The following is a 22,553-nucleotide window of genomic DNA, read 5'->3' as shown; positions in this document are numbered from 1 at the left end:
ATGAAGCTGACTTGATCGTGGTGGATAAGCTTTTGATGTGCTGCTGGATTTGGTTTGCCAGTATTTTATCGAGGATTTTTGCATCGACGTTCATCAGGGATATTGGCCTAAAATTCTCTTTTTTTGTTGTGTCTCTGCCAGGCTTTGGTATCAGGATGATGCTGGCCTCATAAAATGAGTTAGGGAGGATTCCATCTTTTTCTATTGATTGGAATAGTTTAGAAGGAATGATACCAACCCCTCTTTGTACATCTGGTAGAATTCGGCTGTGAATCCGTCTGGTCCTGGACTTTTTTTGGTTGGTAGGCTATTAATTATTGCCTCAATTTTAGAACCTGTTATTGGTCTATTCAAAGATTCCACTTCTTCCTGGTTTAGTCTTCCTGGGTGTATGTTTCCAGGAATTTATCCATTTCTTCTAGATTTTTTATTTTATTTTATTTTATTTTTTTGACAGGACGTTTTGCTCTTGTTGCCCAGGCTGGAGTACAATGGTGCGATCTTGGCTCACCGCAACCTCCGCCTCCAGGGTTCAAGCGATTCTCTTGCCTCAGCCTCTGGAGTAGCTGGGATTACAGGCATGGGCCACCATGCCTGGCTAGTTTTGTATCTTTAGTAGAGATGGGGGTTTCTCCATGTTGGTCAGGCTGGTCTTGAACTCCCAACCTCAGGTGATCTGCCTGCCTCGGCCTCTGAATTTGGGAACAGGCTATTTGCATGCCTGGGTGCTAAAGATTTTTCCTGAGCGGCTTACCACACTTCTCATTTCTACTTATTCAGCTTTAAGGTGTGTGGAATGGGGAGATGGGTGGCACCCGCTCCACAACATGTTCTTAAGGTGCTTTCATATCCCCACCTTCCTTGAACTGTAGCTTCTAGAATTGCTGGGAGTTCTAGATATAGAGTGCTATTCTCCCTTAAGGCCATGTGCAGGCCCAGCTGGTGGGACCACAGATAGCCCTAACTTAGCATCAAAACCTTGCTGGCCCTCCTGTCCCTTCTCTGCTCTCATGCCCCTGAAACAAATGCAGATTGACCATTTAGTTAACAAGGCATTGTATGGATAATAGATATCATGGGATGTTATACTTGGAGGGACCCCGTAGAACATCCAGTCCAATCATTATATGCCCTTTTCTCATGAGCATTCTCTCCAACATTCCCTTGACTATGAAAAGGAATGGTCAGATCATCTGGGCATTGCTCTATGTTGCTGCTTGGATGCTCATGTAAACATGAATGGCTCTGAGAAGTATTAATACTGTGCTGCATTAGAGAAGCCTCTTCCATGTGGGAAAGCTACTTGCAATTGCAATTTCTTGTGTGTATGCCTATGTAACTGAGTGTTTAAAATTGCCTCAAAAACTATCAAAACAGAAGCACACAGAAGTACACCTATGAAGCGAGGGTATCGTTGGTCTAATCATCTATCCTGGGACTGTGAGAAATGAGGTGGAGGCTGGTAATGGGGATGGAATGCAGAATTGATGCTTTTTAACATTTTTCACCAGCATTTCCCAAACTTCTTGACCCTAGCTTCTGTTTTTTATGCATGGCACAATCTTGAACCCTCTGTAGGGCCGCTTTTCCTCAGAAACGCTTTGGAACAGCTGTTGTAGTCCCGTCCCCTTGCTTTGCCAATGAGGAAATGGAGTCCAAGGCCACACAGATGGTGGCTGAGTTGGAACTGGGACATGGGACCAGGGGTGCACATGAAGTCTACACCTGCCACTTGCCCGTATATGCTGAATATTCAGCCTCTGAAAGTAAAGGTGTGTGTTGAGGTGGGCACCACCCATTGAAAGCCCCCAGGAAGAATGGCAGAATGAGGGTCGTTGGGGAGCAGAGCTTTGTGGGTAGCTGGTGCTCACTGGCACAGGAGCCAATGATGGCTGGGAAGAAGAGATTCTGCCCCAAACTCTAGCCCACCTGCCTGCCCACCTGCCTGCACTGGGCAGCACTTCTGCTGACTCTGGCTTCTGGCAGGGACAGCCGCATGTCCTCCCAGGTACGCGAGTTCCTGCTCAGTCAGGCCAGGTGCTGCCTGGAGTCAGCTTTCACCCATGTGGCGTGTATCCAGTGCACAGGTGTATCAGTTTGCTTGCTTATATATGATAAAGGGTATTTGGACCTGACGGATAGGAGGCTCCTTAGAACAACTCGACATCACGATCCTTTAGGATCTGGAAATACAAGGGAACTTAGGATTCTGAACACTGAGGCTGTTGTTTAAAAAAATAATTCAGGAAGCTGAGGCAGGAGAATCGCTTGAACCTGGGAGATAGAGTTTGTGGTGAGCCTAGATCGCACCATTGCACTCCAGCCTGGGTGACAAGAGCAAAACTCTGTCTCAAAAAAAAAAAAAAAAAAGGAATTACCCAAACTCCCTGGCCTGGGGCAACAGATAGGATAAAGGAATAGTCTTATAAGCTCGTGGTTGAGGGAAAGATGGAGTGAAAGGAAATCTAAAGAAGAGAATTGCTTAGACCTGAGTACTTTTTCTGTTCTGAGTACTTTTTTGTAGAGCAGAGAGTGAACTGAAGGGGAATAGTTCACTGGCTTTATCCTTAGAAGTTGGGATTTAATGTACTCTGTAAGTGCTTTGACTTCCACAGACTACAATCTGTGGGCTTTAAGCCCTTGAAGAAGGCAGGTAGGAAGAAGGCAGGTAGCTTTGTTTTAGTCACTGTGTTTTACCTATACCTCACCTATACTCTATTTAAATAAATACTTACATTTCTTTTTATTCTTCACATAGAAATTAACCTGCATGCAAAAGTTGTTCAATGAGCTAACAGAATAATTTGGCAAGTTCTACTCATAAAACCCTTGATAACTGGCTCGTCTTGCTGCACTGAGAAAGCAGAAAAATGATTCTGTGATTTTCTTCCCTGGTCTAGCAAAAATACAGGACAAGAGTTCTCTTTGGACCCACGTTCCTTCTTCTGTCCACAGCCCCAGCAGAGCAGCCAGTATTCCTTGTTGCAGATTGGTTGGTCTTTAAGGGAGGCTCCCACCGTAACTATTTGCCAATGTTGAATGATAGTTCCATTAACTGTGTCACATGGTTCCCAGTGGCACTTTTATGTTACGGATGTCATCTTGCAGTTTAGTAGGTCCAGAGCTCCATGGGAGCAGGTACCTGGGTGGAATCTCTCCTGCCTGTCCTGTCTTGAGATACCTACACGGAAGGCTGGCACATGCCCGAGATTAGACTGTCAACCTCACACTGGACACACACCTCCTCTGCTGGCCCCAGTATTGGATGGCAGTGGTTGCCAAGCAACCAAGTTATCTGCACTCTCCCGGTTAGTGAGCAGATACAGAAGACAGGCCTGCAACTCTCATTGGTAGAGTCCAGCTGTGAGATACCCCAGGGGGCTGGAACTTGAACTCTGCTGCCACAAGCTAATCCTCCCCTGTGACCTAAGGGCCTCTGCCTTCTGGATCTGTGGGTCTGCCTTTTGAGACTGGAAATAACCATCTAAATAGATGAAATGATAATAGATTCAAGCTTCAATAAAACGGAGCCCCAACCTCATAGGCAAGGAAGTCTCCTAAATCCAGAGGAGTTTAAACTGATTTATACCTAAATTTTCTATCTTCATTTGTATGCAAAAGCCCTTTAAGAGGCAATTGATTATTTTAGAGTGCATCAGAGAGCTCAGAAAAATGGATTTATTCTCGAGGTCAGAAAGGCACTGTGCACATCTCTGCCTCCCAGCCTGTGCAACCAGCAAATTAGTGTGTCAGTGGTCTCCCTGTAATCACTCACACCTCACTGTGCTGCTGTGGATCATTGAGGGCCTCTCATGGCCACACCCTATTGTAAATCATCAACGAGTACTAAAAAGTCTCTACAGCAAGTGAAATATGCAGAGGAGAAACCAAATTATTGACCAGTATGAGAAGGCTCCTGCCTTTCAGGAACTTATAATTATGGTTGGGAGTAGGAGGATGCAGACATTCTGGAATAGAGGTGCCCAAACATTTTCCATGCACAGTGCCTTTAATGTCTCAGTAATTTTTTTGATGGTGCTCCTAGGCCAAAAGAAAGACTTCATGAGTTCATACAGTAAGTGACTAAGTCCAAATAATAAGTATTAATCCTAATAACTTAGCAGGTGCTTTAAAAAATAACTCATAAATCAAAAGAGTAAAAATATGTTTATTTTATTTTATTTTCATTTAGTTTAGCTTAGTTTTTGAGATGGAGTCTCACTCTGTCACCCAGGCTGGAGTGAAGTGGCGCGATCTCGACTCACTGCAACCTCCACCCCCGGGTTTAAGTGATTCTCCTGCCTCAGCCTCCTGAGTAGCTAGCTAGCATGCCAGCACACTCAGCTAATTTTTGTATTTTTAGTAGAGATGGAGTTTTGCCATGTTGGCCAGGCTGCTCTTGAACTCCTGACCTCAGGTGATCCACCTGCCTCGGCCTCCCAAAGTGTTAGGATTTACAGACGTGAGCCACCGCACCCTACCAATATGTTTATTTTGTTCTTAATCACAGTGTTAATAGTGTTAAAAAATAAAGGTAGGCCCATTAACATTTTAAAGCGCTTACTTGAACATTCAGCAATTCATGAGTCCAGCAGTACCAGACCAAAAGTGGTTCAGTGCTCCACCCAGGGGTGTGAAGAAGCAAGTCAAACAAAACATTTGATTGGTTAAAGTGGAAAGTCCCTATTAGATGTTAGTTGGCATTTCTAATTGGTTAAGCTTAAGTTTCATTTTACTGTTTACATAGGGTTGGGTTTTGATTCGCTTACACAGGAACCCAAGGTGTGAGAGCCATCTCAGCCTAATGGCCTTCCCATTAATTATTTTAACAATGAGATGTGTATGCCTGTGGGGCACTGCACAACTTCTCAAACTTGGAATCAGATAGAACTCTGCCACCCACAGTTCCATCCCACACCTTGATTTTTTCCTGGTGTGTGTTTGTTCTAATCATAGCAACCGCCAAAAACTCAGCTTCACAGAGATAGGCTGTCACTGAAAGGAATCTCGTGTAACCCAGTGTTGAAACTGTGAACTTTCTCCAGTTAGCAGTTCCTGCAGTATCCAATAGATGTCAAGTAACAGAATGTTTCCCTCTAAATTTTAAAACACACTGCAGTTACCCTGAGTTCACCATGGGACCCCTGGATGCCTTAGGTTGGGAACCATGGTTTTAAAGCACAGAAAATAGTTGTGGAAAATACTAGATCTGATGGCAACCTGGGTGACCCCCCATCTCTTCTTCAATAGGCTCTTAATAAATGTTTGTGGGATTACAAAGAAATATAAATCATTATATTACAAAGATACATGCTCCCATATGTTCATTGCAGCACTGTTCACAATAGCAAAGACATGGAATCAACCCAAATACCCATCAATGATAAACTAGATAAAGAAAATGTGGTACATGTACACCATGGAATACTATGTAGCCATAAAAAGGAATGAGATCATGTCCTTTGCAGGAACATGGATGGAGCTGGAAGCCATTATCCTCAGCAAACTAACACAGGAACAGAAAACCAAACACCGCATGTTTTCACTTATAAGTGGGAGCTGAACAATGAGAACACATGGACACACTGGGGCCTGTTGGGGAGTAAGGTTGGGGGAGGGAGAGCATTAGGAAAAATAGCTAATGCATGCTGGGCTTAATACCTAGGTGATGGGTTGATAGGTTCAGCAAACCACCATGGCACACATTTACCTATGTAACAAACCTGCACATCCTGCACGTGTACCCTGGAACTTAAAATTTTTTTTAAAAAGTCTATGGGGTTGAATGGTTACATGAAAATCCACAATTCCAGCTTGTATTAGTCTGTTCTCACACTGCTAATAAAGACATACCTGAGACTGGGTAATTTATAAAGGAAAGAGGTTTATTGACTCACAGTATCATATTGCTGGGGAAGCCTCAAAATCATGGTGGAAGGTGAAGGAGAAGCAAAGTCACATCTTACATGGCGGCAGGCAAGAGAGTGAGTGCAAGAGAACTCCTTTTTATAAAACCATCAGATCTCATGAGATTTATTCACTATCACGAGAACAGCATGGAAAAGGACTACCCCCATGATTCAGTTACCTCCCACCAGGTCCCTCCCATGATACCTGGGAATTATGGGAGCTACAGTTTCAAGATGAGATTTGGGTGGGGACACAGCCAGACCCTATCACAACTTGATTTATTCGCCATCATATTTGACTGGCTGCCAGATTGCATTCAATATTGTAATATATTATAATCAAGATGAGCACAGATACACAGAGCCAGATTATGGGGGTTTAGATCCTGGCTCAACCACTTACAAGGATGTGAACTTGGGCCTCGACTCTGGAGGGTTTGGCTTTGTGTGTGAAATGGGAAGGACAATAACCTCTTCAGGTTTTGGGAGGATTCACTGAGATGATTCTTACAAAGCACTTCGCAGGTACTTGGTGGTAGTTACTGCTTCAATCAGCAAGTTGTGTGTGTGTGTGTGTGTGTGTGTGTGTGTGTGTGTTTTATTTCTCTTACTCCAGGGGGCACTTTTAGACTTCAGTGTGGTTGAGCATGGTGACCTGTCTCAGGAGGAGGTGTTCATGAGAGGAGGGTGGCTGAGGGCTGAGGGGGAGGAGGGGAGGGGATAAACCACCTGTCCACGCCCCTTCGCACTGGAGCACAAAGCAAGCCACACTTGGGCCTCTGTCCTTGTTCTCTGCATCTGACACACCTTTAGGGCATTGCTGTGTCTGAGACATCTAGACACCTCCCACATGCTCCACCCAAGTCCTGTGCAAGTGGGATGAGTGGCTGATTGTCCAGGAGCCCCAGGCCAGACTTGTTCCAGCACTGTGTCCATGCAGAACCCTTTCCTGGGAATCAGTGAGTCCTTTCCATATGGAAGCATCCCCAGGATGTAGAAGGGAACATTTTCAGCTCTGCTGGGACCCTTTTCTCAGGGGCTGGAGCCTTTATTACCTGTATCCTGGCCTCTTCTAGGGCCTCACAGTATTATGTGGAAGAGAAAATATGAAAACTTAACTCATAGCCCATTTCTTTGTCTGTAAAATGGGGCTGCTGCCACCTGACATCACCAAGCAGGCTGTGGGCTTCCAGCTTTCCAGATTTTGAACGAGTGTTGCTGGGGTCAACACAGATTCAGGTGCGCCCAGTTTTCTGGGAGTTCTTGCCAACTGAGTTTCTGTCTTCAAAAACAGTCTGCATTATTTTTGCATATTGTTGCAAAAGAAAACAAAGCACCAGGACTCAGCCCAGCCAGCACCAGGGGCAGCATGACTGCTCTCCACCCCCAGGAGTGAGTAGTATTTCAGCCTTTCAGCCTTGGATGGCTGGGCTTGCTGAAACCCCATCTCATTCAGCTCCGCGGTTGTCATTGGGTCCCTAGGTGAAACATTAAGCACTGTCCCTTGGAGATAAGAGGTTGTAGGAGGGAAGAAATCCGCTGGCTTCTGGGCTGCAGGAGGAAGCCTTGGCTCTCTGGGGTCAGATGCTTTGTAAACATTCCTTTACACTCCCCACTTCTGTGTCTCGCCTTGCCCATTTCTGAGGTTTCTGAGCTCTGTTGATAAGACGAATTTCCCAGCAATCCTCAGCCTAGTGAGGATGGTAGCCTAGACCTATGAAAATATCAGCTTGCAACCAAAAGTGAGGTTTTGTGATTTGGAAAGAGGAGTTTTAATCTACAGCCTTCCATAGCTAGCTAAGCCTTCCTTATTTCCTGGGAGCAGTTAATAATATGTGCAGCTAAGTGCTCAGGGAACTTCTACCCTCCATTTTTCCAGCCTTGACTCCCTGTGGCCACCCCAGCCAGCCAGCAGTGCCAACACAAGTCTCCGCCAGGGGTGTGTGTATATGGCATAAATTGAACTTGACATTCGCTAAGCTGCTCCCGCCAGCACCCCATCACGATATTCACGTGGGCAGATCTGGGGGCTGCAGTTTTGCATTTTGTTTTCATTCATAAGAGCATCTGCCCAGGGATCCCTGGCAGAGAACACTACAGTAAGTGTATTCTTCGGTTTTATTTGGAACTACGTCTCAGTAATAACTTTCTTCTTGCAGTAGGCTTATTCCTTCCAGCAAACTTCCCCATATACTATTCATTTCATACTGTCAGCAGTCTTAACAAAGCTGGCAGGACCAGAGATCAGCTCTGCTTCACAGACGGTTTTTGCACATGAAATGAGTGGCAAAGCCAGATCTAGAACCCACATAATTTTTGAGTCTGTATCTTTCCCACCCACTGTGCTGCCACACACTCACCTCCCTGCCACCAACTTGTTTTGAATTCTTGCAGCTCTAAGAGCTGACCTGTGTAGTTTTTATTTGGGTCTGTTATTGACTTGAGCAGACATTTATGAGCACTTTTCATGGGTCAGGACAGTGCCCATCTGTCCTTTCATCCTCAAAGCAGCCTTTTGAAGAAGGCGTTATTATTCCAATTTTATAGGTAAGTGAACTAAGCTTCTTTGGGCCACATGGCTTGCAAATGCCAGGTGAGAATTTCAATCCACGTCCCCTGACCCTCATTTCACTTCCCTGTCTGACAAATCACACTAGATCTTGGGCTGCTTTATTAATAGGCACTCAGAGCTTCCTCCATGTCCAAATCAATCTTTTCAGAAAGGGGTCCAGAAAGCTTGGAAACCTGTTGTGCTCAAGAGGCATTTAAATTGCCAACAACAGGAGCTACCTGGCTGATTTCAGCAGAAGGGAATTATTTGAAAGGACCTTAGTTCCTCATGGAAATGTATGAGAGGCTAGGGAAGTCGGCTTGCAAAACACAAGGAACAAAGAAAGGCTTGGCAGCTGGAACCACAGTCCAGATCACACCAGAGAACCCATCTGGTGTAGACAGACTCGGTTGCTTGCAGTGGTGCTGGCTCTGGGTGATAGAAGCTGTCATTGCATCACGGGCATCACAGCCCTAGAAACTAGATGCTGCTACCCCCACTGCCAGCACAGATCTCCACCTTCCTCCATTCTCATGTACCAGGCCAGAGTGGTGTCCTTGGTTGGCCAAACCTGGGTGTGTGCCCATGGCTTTGCTGCAAAGGCTTCTGGGAAAGCAAACAGCTGGTGTGCCTTTTATGGGAGGAGGCTGTACCGCCCACCAAGACTCTCAGGTGGGAAATTTCCCAATCACAGCAAGGAGATTCAGGGGCTGGGCAGCTCCCCAAAATCACACATCTCTACTATCTTTCCTCCCCCAAACACACAAACACTCAATTATTGCACTGTAGGTTACTTGTCAGTTTTTATGGTTACAATCTTACCACCACTCCCTGGGCCTTGGCACAGACTGTGTCTACCATGTGGAGGTGGTGCAGGTGAAAGTGCTCTGGGAAGTAGCATTTAATCATGCTCACCACCTGCTGTGGGTGGAGCCCTGGAGCTGGTTTGCCTCCTGGCTGCAGGAGGGGTTTATTGCCTCTGTTAGGCCACACCAGCAGCAGATGGGGTTCTCATAAGCTGATGGTTTCCCTCTGCTTCTGGCTGAAGCAGGAGGATCTCTTGTTTCTTGGGGAGGAAGCATGGAGCATTGGGCTGCTTTCCTTTCTTGGGCAGGCTTTGGCCACTCTAGGTGTTTTTATCCCTCCAAGGACGTGTGTTCCTAGGCTGCAGGAGGTGAGGTTAGTGTGGTCCCACAGTGGCTTTCCTGCTGGCACCTAGGTTCGTAGAAGTGGAGTATGTGGCATGCCCATCACTGCCTGGTTCCTTTGGCTGAGATGAGAGGTGCCCACTTGCAGAAGGCTGGGGCCCTGGGAGGGCTTCCTTTATTCAGCTGTGGGAATCCCATAGGAACCCCAGCACTATAATGGCTGGTTTCCCCAGCCTCTCTCTTTCTCGATAATAATCTTTCCATTGTCCCGGCAGGTTCACTGCCATGGATATGGAGTAACCAGCTATTCACCTTCAAAGAGCAGAACCACTGTGTTCTCCCATGTCAAGCCTCCAGCCCTTCTTGCTTTCCAGTTCTTTCATCTTCAAGCTCTAGACTCTGCCCTCCTTTCATTGATTTCCCAAATCTTCTCAATACAATGCTGGGGCCTGCTGGGGGCGGAGCCTGAGGGGTTGGCACTTCTTTTATTAACCCACCTGGTAGTTCTGAGGCTCAGTCGTTTCATCCTATCCCCCATTCCACTCATGTGAAAAATGGGAAACGCGGGGCTTTGGGACCACAGGACTGAATTTGCACCCTGGATCTGCCCATATCTCTGACCTTGGGCAATCATAATCTCTAAGCCTTAGTTCCCCATTTTCTACAAATGGGGGTGATGGCGCTGGAGTGGTGCTTAAGTGAGCCAAAGGGAAGCCCCTGATGCCAAGTGGATACATAAAGTTTTAGCTCCTCTTCTCTTACTTGTGCTCTTTTCTGCCCCAAGACTGAGGCTGTGGCCCTGTTCTGCACCTGTTTCTGTTGCTACTGCCTACAGGGAACCCAGAGCTGGGGACACAATCTCACTGATAACAAGGGACTAAAAATAGATTTTAAAAACCCTAGAGCACCTCACTGAGTCTTTCTTTTTGATGGAGTAAAAACTACTGAAGGAACTCAGAAACAAAGAGAGGTTTGGAAGGAAGGTAGGCATATGTCTGAGAATACTTGAGACTTTTCCTCTGTGGGGGTTTCTAGAGCTTGCAGGCAGGTAACACAATAAGTGGACAGGGCTGGAGGAACTGTGGGAGGTAGAATTCTAAGAGGACCTTTGCCACTTGGTGTTACTTCTGTGATTAGTTCTACAGCAAAAAGGGGATCATCTGGGTGGGCCTAATCTAATCACAGGAGCTCTGGAAAGGTGGCAAATTCTCTCTCACTGGTGGCAAAAGAGGAAGTCTGAGGGCTTCCAAGCATGAGAAGGATCCAACTTCCACATGCTATTGCTGGCTTGAAGATGGCAGGGCACACAGCAGGAAAGTGGGCACTGTAGAAGCTGACAGCCAGCGAGGAGATGGGGACCTCAGTCCTACAGCCACAAGGAACCAAGTTCAACCAACAGCCTGAATGAGCTTGGAAGCAGATGCTTCTCCAGAATGATTGTGTGAAACCCTAATCAGGGATCCAGCTGAGCCCACCTGGACTTCTGATCTAGAGAACCGAAAAACAGTAAATGGGTGTTGTTTTAAGCTGCTCAGTTTGTGCTGGTTTGTTATAGCAGCAATACAAAACTAATACAGGACAGCAATGCACTAGGGGCTGGTGAGGACTATGGTATACTGGAGATGTACATGCCGTCTAACTGTGGAAGCCACTAGATAGCTACAACTGAGTGTTGTCATGAAGGAGGCTCTGCAGAAGAAATCCAGTGTTTCTGGATTTTTGCATTTTTTGAGACCAAAACTTAGGACTGTGTGAAATATCTTGGCTTTAAAAAAAAAAAAAAAGTATCTGCTGGGTAAATGCACTTGTGATCCCTTCACTAAAGCAAAACCTGCCTTGAATAGAGAATTTCCTACATTTATTCTGAGATGTTGCCTAGTTTAAAGTATCTTGCCTTCCCACTGTACACACAGTGAGGATAGTGTTTCTCTTGAAGTATTGACTTGCAATCAACGAGGAGATTCTGAGGTTTTGTTGGGGACTACGTGGGGGCTTTGGGAGATGACAGGAGGTTCGCAGCCTTTTGGATGTGTGATGAGGTTTCACACCATACTCGTGAAGAGAAAGCATAGATTGCTTTATTTCTCAACAGCCAGGCTGACCGCCATTCTAGGCCTCCATCCTGTTCGGTGGGTGAGTAGGAAATGGAATTGTAGTTCAACCCGGCAATCTTACCCAATCCAATCATTTGTGTTTTCTTTTAAGTATCTCAGCCTCTTTTAAATGACTCTGGTGACCCAATGTTTGGCATTCTGCTTTTTCCTCTTCCACTCCAGAAATTGGCTCTTTCTATGGGGATAGTGTGGCTTATGAGACTCTGGCTATGTCCCTTGGATCCGGGGGGTATACTCTGAATCCTGGCTTGTCCAAGCGTGGAATGGTGGTGTAGGCTCAAGAATGGCTGTTCTAGGCCACTCTCTAGAATAGTGACCACTGAGGTACAGTGGTTGTCATTTGGCTATTTTGGACCAATTATAGCAGGACTCAACTGCTGGAGTTCATGGTCCTGGCCATTTTCCTCTGTCCGCAAGTCCCTGACCACTGTCACCACTGTATCCAACTCCAAGCCTCTGTTCTCCCATGGGCCCTCTTGCCCTCGTCCCACTTCCCTGCCCCCTCACACTCTGGTCTGTATGTGCCACCAACAGGAAGAGGAGGGCTGCCTCAGGCCTCCCTGCATGGGAAGCTGGCCACTAGCTTGGAAGGTCTCTTGGTTCTACATACCTACCTGTTGTTTCTAGACCTCTACCCTTGGTCTCCCTTGGGCTGGAAGTAGCAAGCTTTTCTTTTCTCTCCTGGGAAATGCGCCTGCTGGAAGGAGCTGGCTAGTGACTCCCCAATATCATATCTGCATTCTCAACTGTAGCCTCCAATATAAGCTGTAGAGATGGAGATGTATGGGATTTACCAATAACAGAACATTGGAAACAGAAGTTGGAAAGTGTTTCAGGAATAAATGCTCGTTACACATTGATAGTTTCCGTCATTAATGACCAAATGCACACGAAGCAATCTGAGAAAATCCCTGTGCTGATGGGGGTTCCTGGGCAATAAGAGGGCCCAGGCAACAGGCTTGAGTCATGGGGGAAGGTCCACAAAGGGGTTGGTGGGATACGGGCTTGGCCTTATGCAGGGATTGAATGTAGAAAGCACTTGAGCAATTAATTCAGTCCAACACCAAGTCCCATCACCATCAGCCATCCTGACTTCGTTTCATTGGCTGTGACCCTCTTTCAGAGCCCACTGACAGCCCCAGGAGCTTTGACACAGGAGCTGAATATGAGTCACTCTGACCCATTTCCATTTCAAGTGTGAAATTAGGATGGAAACTTAATCAAATTGCCCTGAGACTTCAGATGTCACCCAGCAGAACATCGGGCCTCCCATCCCCACCACCCTGGTTTCTGAAGCTCACTGCAGTCAGTCGCATGATTGTCTTCAGAGCCCTCCTTTTGTGCTATGTGCTGCAGACATTGCGCATATGTGCACAGGCACGTGTAGCCAGCAAGAATGGGAGCGTGTATCTCTGGGTGACATGGATGCAAAGAATAACCTAGCCAGCCTTAAGAGAAGGGTGGTCAGAAGGCAGTAAAAGTGCAAAAGTTCAGATCAGACCCAAAGTACAGCTTGATGGGAGGAATAAGTCCTAGCATTCTATAGCACTGTAGGGTGACTGTAATTAGCAATAATTTATTGTACATTTTCAAATAGCTATAAGGAGAATACTGAATGTTCCCAACACAAAGAAATCTTAAAGATTTGATTTCTTTGGCATGGGTGCGGTGGCTCACGCCTGTAATCCCAGCACTTTGGGAGGTCGAGGTGGGCATATCACCTGAGGTCAGGAGTTCAAGACCAGCCTGACCAACATGGAGAAACCCCGTCTCCACTAAAAAATACAAAATTAGCCGGGCTTGGTGGCACATGCCTGTAATCCCAGCTACTTGGGAGGGTGAGGCAGGAGAATTGCTTGAGCCCGGGAGGCAGAGGTTGCTGTGAGCTGAGATTGCACTATTGCACTCCAGCCTGGGCAACAAAAGACAAGAGTGAAACTCCATCTCAAAAAAAAAAAAAAAAAAAAAAAAGGTTTGAGATGATGAATATGCTAATTACCTTGATCTGATCACTATACATTATATGTATTGAAACATCACTATATACCCCAGAAATATGTATATTTATTATGAGTCAATTAAAAAAACTTATTTTTGGATGGGCATGGTGGCTCACACCTGTAACCCCAGCACTTTGGGAGGCCGAGACAGGTGGATCACTTGAGGTCAGGAGTTCAAGACCAGCCTGGCCAACATGGAGAAACTCTGTCTCTACTAAAATTACAAAAATTAGCCAGGTGCTTTACAGGTGCATGCCTGTAATCCCGGCTACTAAGGAGACTGAGTAGGAGAATGGCTTGAACCTGGGAGGCGGAGGTTGCAGTGAGTTGAGATTGTACCACTGCACTCCAGCCTAGGCGATAGAGTGAGACTCTGTCTCAAAAACACACACACACACACACACACACAAAACATATTTTTAAAAAGACTAGGCTGGCTTTGTAGCTACACAATCTGGGTTCAAATTCTAGATTTGACTCTACTACTATTGAGTTGTGGAATCAGAAGCAAGTTGCTTACCCCTCAGAGGCTCAGTTTCCACGTCTGTAAGATGGGAACAGGACAAGTACCTGGTTGTGTAGACTAAAACATGAAAATGCGTGCAAAATACTCAGGCTCCTCTGGCACAAAGTAAGTACTCAATAAATGACTGTTGTTGCTATTTGAAATTGTGCCATTTGTGCTATGAGCAGATCAGACTAGTCTTTTGAGTTGGGAAGTTGTATTGATGTTAAGAACTTTCATGGGGATTGAAAATCGGGGATTTAGTCTCTCCAGATGGCCTCTTTTAATGTATATGGAGGAAGGGACAGAGGGAAGAGTGGAATTTAGACAAGTCAACCCTGATGATACTTCTACTTCTCTTGCAGTTTCTAAGTTAAAAAAAAAAAACGCGTAGAGTGTGTGTGTGTGTTTGTGTGTGTGTGTGTGTGTGTGTGTTGGGGGAACAGGAAGGAGATTAGCAAGAAGAAAAATAAAAGGGGAAAAAGAGCTGAGCTAAATGGTGTGTTGCAGTAAGTGAGTGAGAGAGTGAAAGTGACTAAATGTCCCATGTCTCAGGGTGCAGGGATGGAGGGATTATAAATAGCTCTGTCTGTTCATATGCTTAGTTCTGTGGAAACCAGAGATTTGTCTTTGACCTGACTTTTTTCTTTTTCTTTACTCTAAACTCTAATTCTGCTTAATCTTTCTTGAATCACAGTTTATTTTAAGAATCTAATGAACCTCTCAGAAAATTGTGCATCAGGATATACACACAACTTTTTTTTTTTTTTTTTTTTTTTTGAGATGGAGTCTCGCTCCATTGCCCAGGCTGGAGTGCAGTGGTGCGATCTTGGCTCACTGCAAGCTCCACCCCCCAGGTTCACGCCATTCTCCTGCCTCAGCCTCCCGAGTAGCTGGGACTACAGGCACCCGCCACCACGCCCTGCTAATTTTTTGTATAGTAGGGACAGGGTTTCACCGTGTTACCCAGGATAGTCTTGATCTCCTGATCTCGTGATCTGCCCGCCTCGGCCTCCCAAAGTGCTGGGGTTACAGGTGTGAGCCACTGCGTCTGGCCATACACACAACAGTTTTTATAAACAGTCCAGTATTAGCAGTTTCCCAGATTCCACATTAAACACCATTAATCTTATTTTAGACCATTTTTTATACCTGACCCAAACTTCTGAATGATGAATAGGCAAGCTCCTATGCATGCTTCAGAACCCAGCTCAAACATTCCCTCTCCAGCAGAACTTTCTTCCGTGCCCAAATTGGTTGGGCAGCCCTTCCTTTATGGTTTCATCGTTTATCACTTTCTGAGATCTGCATTCCATAATCACGCCTTTCCTGATTGGTCTCCTCTACTAGACTGTGAGCTCTTATTCATCTTTCATACTCATTTTTTGGTCCCAGTGCCTAGCACAGAAATGTTGAAGGAACAGAGTATAAATGAAGATAATGAGTTCCCGACTTGAAATGCAAAGCAAGCCGTCTCTACCTTCTGCAAATGCGAGGAAAAAATAGGAAGCCGTATCTGATGAGACTTCTTTCGGGGACTCTGCCAATCTGCTGGGACAGCTGCAAGCTAGCCTGCAGAACTAGCATCCGTTTTGGCTTCGAGAAGATAAGGGGCTGTCAACACAAGTGGAATGATGGGGAGGAACTCGTGGAAAGTAGCATTGCCTCCGAGATTTCCACCATGATTAGATCAGGAAGTGTGTGATTGGAAACGTGCTCATGGGGAGGGATGCTTGAGGTTCCAGGCTGATTATGTTAGGGAACAGCCCTGGTCCCTGGGTGGCCAGGTGTCAGCCATCCTTCAGGTACCCAGGGATAACTTCCCCGATGAAGGACAGCAACAGGTACCTGCTCTGTGGGACAACAGAGCTCCATCTTTCCCTAGAGGTGTGAATGGGAAGCCCCTTGCGCAGACTCCCCGGGGTACCATTTGGATCAAGTGTCAGCCCCACCAAAGCTCTGATCTGTCCTGAGATAGGAGCAGAGACTCAGCCATAACTTGGAGACCCTGAGCTTGGAGGATATAAGGGGAGCAGCTGCCTGAAGGGCTTTAGGGTCTCTGGGCTGGAAACTCTTCCCTATAGCACGGATTTCTCAAGAGGGCCATGAATATTTTGGCTCGGTTACAGAGAACACATTCAGCAGGCTTCGGAGGGAGCTGATTTTCCATTTCCCCATGAGGGATCTCAGGAGGGCAGTAAAGCTCCTTCTGAAATTATTTAACTTAAAAGCTTCTGACGAAGAGCAGGCACACTGCCTTGCGCATAGCCCTCTAACCCGTCGGAAGTTTCCCACGGATCTCATTTTGCTCCTAACTGCAGCACAGCGACATAGGTTGGAAGGTATCTCTCAGCTCCATTTTAAGGACAGATAGCTTTGCTTTATTTGCTGCTGAGAGGATCTCGTCTTAAAATTTTAAGTTGGTTCAAGCCCCAAAGCCTCCAAAAGACCCAGCTTTAGCTCTTTGTTCTCACACAAAGGGCTGCCTGGTCTTTGTGGAGTGAGTTGTGAAGGCCTCCCCAAGACCCAGGCCAGTCCCCGTGTGCTCTCTGCCACTCACCCGTGGTCACACTGCATCACATTGACAAATGCGGCAACCCTCCAAGACAGCCATTTCTGGATGCAGGGACAGAGCCCTCAGTGGGGCAGGCTGAGCATGGAGCCGTGGCATGATGGCTCACAGTCCTGGATGGACACAGCGGAGTGACCCTCATCCATCATACCTGCATGTGCACAGAAAGCCCCTCCCGTTCCTCTGCCACCATTGTGAGCACCGGGGGACTTTGCCAGACCTCTCCCACCACTCGGGAAATGTTTGGGGCTTGGCAGAACACAAAACATACTTTCTCAGGCACTTCTTGTTTTCATGTTTTTCATTTTTCACTGCCTGTTAATCTGGAGTGAAATAGAATCCATATGTTCCAAGTCCCTTTGCCTAATTCTCTGCAGCATGATTTTTCTCTCTAAAATTGTTTGAAGTCCCAAAGTTTTTGATCTTTTTGCCTTAGAAAGAGGGCACCACATTTTGCCGCAGAGGATGTAAACCTGAGACCTAAAGAACGTGTGTTTGCCTGGTGCTCCCAGAGGTGTGTGGACGCAGCATGGGACAAGTGGCTCCCTCGTCCTTTCAGGGAAGTTGTTCACCCAGGAGTAAGAAAGTGCAGACGGCCTCCTTAGGCTGTGCAGAGTGACCTAGGGCAGTATTCTTTTCTCGTGGCAAAAGAGGGAAAGGCTTTGTAGGTTTCCCCATTAGGAAATTAGCCATGGCTGTAAAGGGCTTATAAAAAAAGGGCCTCTGCCTCTGCCTGAACCCCTCATTTTCTGTCTCCCCGGTAGAATCTACTTACCCTCAAGTCAAAGAAATGTCATAGCCACGTGCTTAGGGAAGACTGCAAGACTGCCTCTACTTATTTCCTACATTAAATGGAGAGAGAATGCTTTTCTCTAAAGAGCCATTTTGGTGCTGTCTCCTATGCTAAGACAGATGATTGTCATGAGAACATCAAAGACTTGTGGTGTTTGTTGGATAGCTGAGCCCAAAGCCCAGGCTGACAGACAGGCAGTTTGCAGAACAGGTATCTGTGTGCTTTCTTTGGGAGAAATCCCAGCATACAGTGAATGGCATCTGACACACCCAGGATTGTGGGGTACGTCAACCACACACTCAGACAATGCAAGTTCCCTTTACATTGCACGTGGTTTTAGGGATGAGGGGAATGCTCTGTGCCACACTAATCCACCTACACACACACACACACACACACACACACACACACACACACACACAGACACAGTGTCTGACTAGAAGTCTATACTTAGAATTGTGCTCCTTTAGCAAGAACCTTCTGATAGTGAAGATTTGGGTGGGGAAAAACTGGAAAAAGAAAAAACTTGAGGATCTTGAGGATCTCAGAGTGGGCTTCTCAGAAGCCCCCCGAGAGAGGTAGGGTAAGGGAAGACTGTCCAGAGTGCAGAGAAAACAAACCTTGCTTAGCAATTTGTGAAGGGTCTGCTAGCTCTGCCTTTTGGGTTCCTTTTAGAACTGGAAGGATTATCTTATTTTTAACAATATGTCCCAAAGCCTTTAAGAAGTTATTGTACAATGTGTGGTGATGCCTGGGCCTCAGAACCAGAGGGGATCCGTGCATGGGTTTCAGGCTGTGGCAGAGTTTTGTGCGTCTGTCTGAGTTGCATGTTTTGGAGAGAGAGTCTACAGCTTTCACTAAGAATCATAAAGAGGTCTTGAGCAAATGGAGCAAGAAGACCTGGCAACAGAGCCCGGGCCTCTGAAGCTTTCAAGATTCAGGGTCAGCAGAGCCTTCTACCAGCTCTCCAGGGCTCAGGAACTGGGATGGGTCCATGAGAGCTGGGACCTGCCAGCTCCCCTAGACTTTGGAGGACCCTTTTCCCAGTATTGTGAGTGCTGTCTTCAAAGCTCTTCCTGTCTCTTTGTGGATTTTTTTAGTTAGCTTTTTTTTTCTGACCATAAAAATACAAATTTAGAAAATGTGGAAAAATGTAGTGAAGAAAATAAAATTAATCATAATCCTACTAATCCAACCACTCCTGTTAATCAGAGTAAACCTCCTAGGGTTTTTCTTTTTCTTTTGTCATTTTAGAGAGGGTTGAGATCATATATGTCTATGAATAGAGCCCTTTTCATTTAACATTACATCATAATCATCTTACTTGCCACTGAAAAGTCTTCAGAAGCATCATTTTCTATGGTTGCACAATATTCTATTATATGGCTGCATGACAGTTGACTTACCCCTTTTTCTGTTGGGTATTTGCGTTGCTCACAGTTGTTTTGTTTTTTGTTTTGAGGCAGGGTCTCACTGTCACCTATGCTGGAGTGCAGTGACACAGTCATAGCTCACTGTAGCCTTAAACTCCTGGGCTTAAGTGATGCTCCCACCTCAGCCTCCTGAGTAGCTGGGACTACAGGCATGCACCACCACGCCTGGCTTTTTTTAAGAAATGGGATCTTGCTATGTTGCCCAGACTGGTCTCAAACTCCTGGCCTCAAGTGATCTTCCCAAAACTCTGGAATTACGGGCGTGAAGCCACTGCATCCAGCCTCTGTTCTCATTTTTTTGCTGTAATAAATAATGCAGTCAAAACTATCTTTGGGCAAGAAGCCATGCTTGCATATTGGATTAGTTCTTTACGATAAATTCCTAGAAGTCTCGTTTGACTTTTGAAGTTATTGTGTGATAAGATGTTGCTGAGACCCATCTGTAAAGCGTGAATATTGCAAAAGACTGTGGGCAAAAAGGTGGGGCAGGCAATAAGGTTTGCTGAGTTCCTGCTGCACATTGGATGCACCACAAGGTGCTGTGGGTATTAATGGAGACTTAAGCATTAAAAGACCCAGCCCTTATCCTCAAGGACCTTACTGTATAATGTGGAGCTGTATCATATATATTAGGTTGGTGCTAAAGTAATTGCAGTTTTACCATTAAAAAGAGGGCACCACAATTACTTTTAGTGGCAAAACCACAATTACATTTGCACCAACCTAATAAATAGCCTGAAGAGATGTCTGTATCTCAGATCCCTGGGGAATCCACACATGAGTCTCAGGATGGAGTTGCATTTTTGTGTGTCATGTCATGTTCATTTTACATCTTCTGGAGCTTTCATTGAAATCTCTTTATGGACCTGCAAAGAATTCCATGCAATCATTATTTTGGGTGTGTAGGGAAGGGGTGTGGATCATTTTTCTCTAATTATTCTTCTTTTATTATTTTGTACTTTTTATAATAGAAAAAAATAAAAAACTTTTCTTAAGTACCATTAATATGACCAATAGTGTATACTGAGGAGATGGCAGTCAGGATCCTGCTTTTGGGGACCTTGAAATAGGGTGTAGTAGAGGCCAGAGCCTACACCCAATGGGTGTGAGGCAGATTTTGGCAGTATTTGTCACCTGTCCCTTCAGTGACCTACCACTGCATTTACATATAAATCTGTTCCTGGTAGCATGAGCTGGTGTTTGATGAGCCTTATGCCTACAGGATCATATTGTCAGAACATAATGTTAAACAGGTGTGTTTAACATTTAACTTTTGGTGATACAAACCAATGTTATCTCATCTCTCTGCCGGAGCCTCAGTCCTCATCTGGTTGCTAAGCACTAAAAGAGCTTCTCACTGCTATTTCATGGCCATCAGGGGGACCAGCCCAGCTCTGCCAACACAGAAAAAAGAGCAAGGAGGTGTGGTCATTCTGTAGGCTCCGGGTTTTTCACTCAGGGCCAGAACTAGATGTGCACGTGGAAACTGACAGCCGTCGTTTGTATTTCCTTTCTCCTGTCTGCACTGACCAGTTCTAGGATTTGGCTAGCTCTTCCAATGGGAAAATGAGAAAGCCATGTGCCAGGCTGTGGCCCTGGACAGACATCTGCAATCGCACGACTTCTACAAAACCCCATCTTAGCTCACCATGTTGTAAGTGTTCGTGGATTTTGTCAATTGAGTGCCTGTAGTCAGGACAAGTGGGATAGGGTGGCATGTGTCTCATCACCCCATTTCTCTTGGGGTCTCTCCCACATCTGCGGCTGGAGTGCCTAGGTCTCCATTAGAAGGTCTATGGGTGAGCATGCGGAGACCACAGAGACCTGCCCCAGGACAGGTGCTTTGACTCCCAAGTCTTTTTGCCTAGCGTCTGTTTTATCTGACTTGCTAACAAATCTGTGTCATTCTTTTTTTTTTTTTTTTTTTTCTTGCCCTCCAGTTGGCTGTTTCTCCAGGTCCGGCTGAGTTGTTTTTCTTCTTCCCTGACTCTTGGCTTCCATGGAATAAATCCCTTTCTCATTCCCTGCCACTCTTCTTTCCTTTGATCTTTTGTTTTCCCCAGACCCAGAACCACTTAGTCTTCTAAAGGGCTCAGAGAGGCATTTTGGTCTCTGTGTAATTTATACACACATTAGAGTCATCACATAAGACTAAGTCTTATTTGGCCTGACCTCCACTGGCCAAAAGCAACATACCCCACCCTGAAGCAGATGGGGGTCGGGGAGGAAACAGGCACTGCCAACTCCTCAGATTTAGGTAATATCCGCTCTTTATAGGAAAAGAAAAACTTTAAACGAACACATCTGTGACCACTGCCAGCCCTAATCCGGAATGCAAAATAAACAAGCATGATAATGCTCAAAATAAAATCCTGGGGAATTGTGGTGGGTGGAGAGGGGAAGACGTCAGCCAAAAGCTTAGACCTTCAAAGGGTATCATTAAGAAATTCTTCACACTTAATTCGACTTACCTTGGCTAGGATTTAAGTTTATGTGTTCTGATTCTGTCCAAATACAGGCACTCTTCTCCTTTCACTATATGATTTTTAATAATAATACACTTTTACTAAAAATGATATTTTAAATATAAAATATAACATATAAAACATTTTATATATAAGATAACTGTAATAATATATTTTGTATGTAAAAAGATTATGTTGTGTACTTTAATAGTACTATCTTATATTTTGTATTTAAATAATATAAAAGCAAAATCTATTTCTGTTTAAAATGTTATAAATTTATATAAATAAAATATAAAATGAAGTATTTTATACTACCTTAGCAAATATTGTTAAACATTTCTAAAATATAGGTTACTTAAATATCTTAAAATAAACCTTACTATTTAAATGGCAATACCAGACATTTAACATTAAAATTAAGTAATTCATGGCCTTTTGGGACCAGGACACCTGTAATCCCAGCACTTTGGGGACTTAGAGGGTAGGGGACCACTTAAGACCAGGAATTCGAGACCAGCCTGAACAATATAAGGAGACCCCTGTCTCTTAAAAAAAAACTGGAGACCCCATCTCTTTAAAAAAAAAAAAAAAAAATGGCTGGGCGCGGTGGCTCACGCCTGTAATCCCAGAACTTTGGGAGGCTGAGGTGGGCGGATCATGAGGTCAGGAGATCCAGACTAGCCTGGCAAACATGGTGAAACCCCGTCTCTACTAAAAATAGAAAAATTAGCTGGGCATGATGGCGGGCACCTGTAATCTCAACTATTCGGGAGGCTGAGGCAGGAGAATCATTTGAACCCAGGAGGTGGAGGTTGCAGTGAGCCGAGATGGTGCCATTGCACTCCAGCCTGGGCGATAGGGTGAGAATCCGTCTCAAAAAAAAAAAAAAGTTTAGCTGGGTGTGGTGGCACCTACTGTCTTAGCTACTCAGGAGGCTGAGGCAGGAGGATTGCTTGAGCCCAGAGATTTAAGGCTGCAGTTAGCTATGATCACACCACTGCAATGCAGCCTGGGGAACAGTGAGATTCTGTCTCAAAAACAAACAAACTAAAAACAACAA

At 45.4% G+C, this 22,553-nt stretch overlaps 1 protein-coding gene across 4 annotated transcripts in view; it reads left to right on the top strand.

Annotated features, from left to right (window-relative positions):
- GFOD1 (glucose-fructose oxidoreductase domain containing 1) overlaps positions 1-22,553 on the top strand; it is a 128,498-nt gene that overhangs the window by 97,640 nt on the left and 8,305 nt on the right. The gene's annotated exons all lie outside the window — the stretch shown is intronic.

Source organism: Nomascus leucogenys, chromosome 8, assembly GCF_006542625.1.
Source record: "Nomascus leucogenys isolate Asia chromosome 8, Asia_NLE_v1, whole genome shotgun sequence".
Taxonomy (NCBI): Eukaryota; Metazoa; Chordata; class Mammalia; order Primates; family Hylobatidae; genus Nomascus; species Nomascus leucogenys.
Note: the sequence above shows the minus strand (reverse complement) of the source record. Positions and strands in the feature narration are given on the sequence as shown.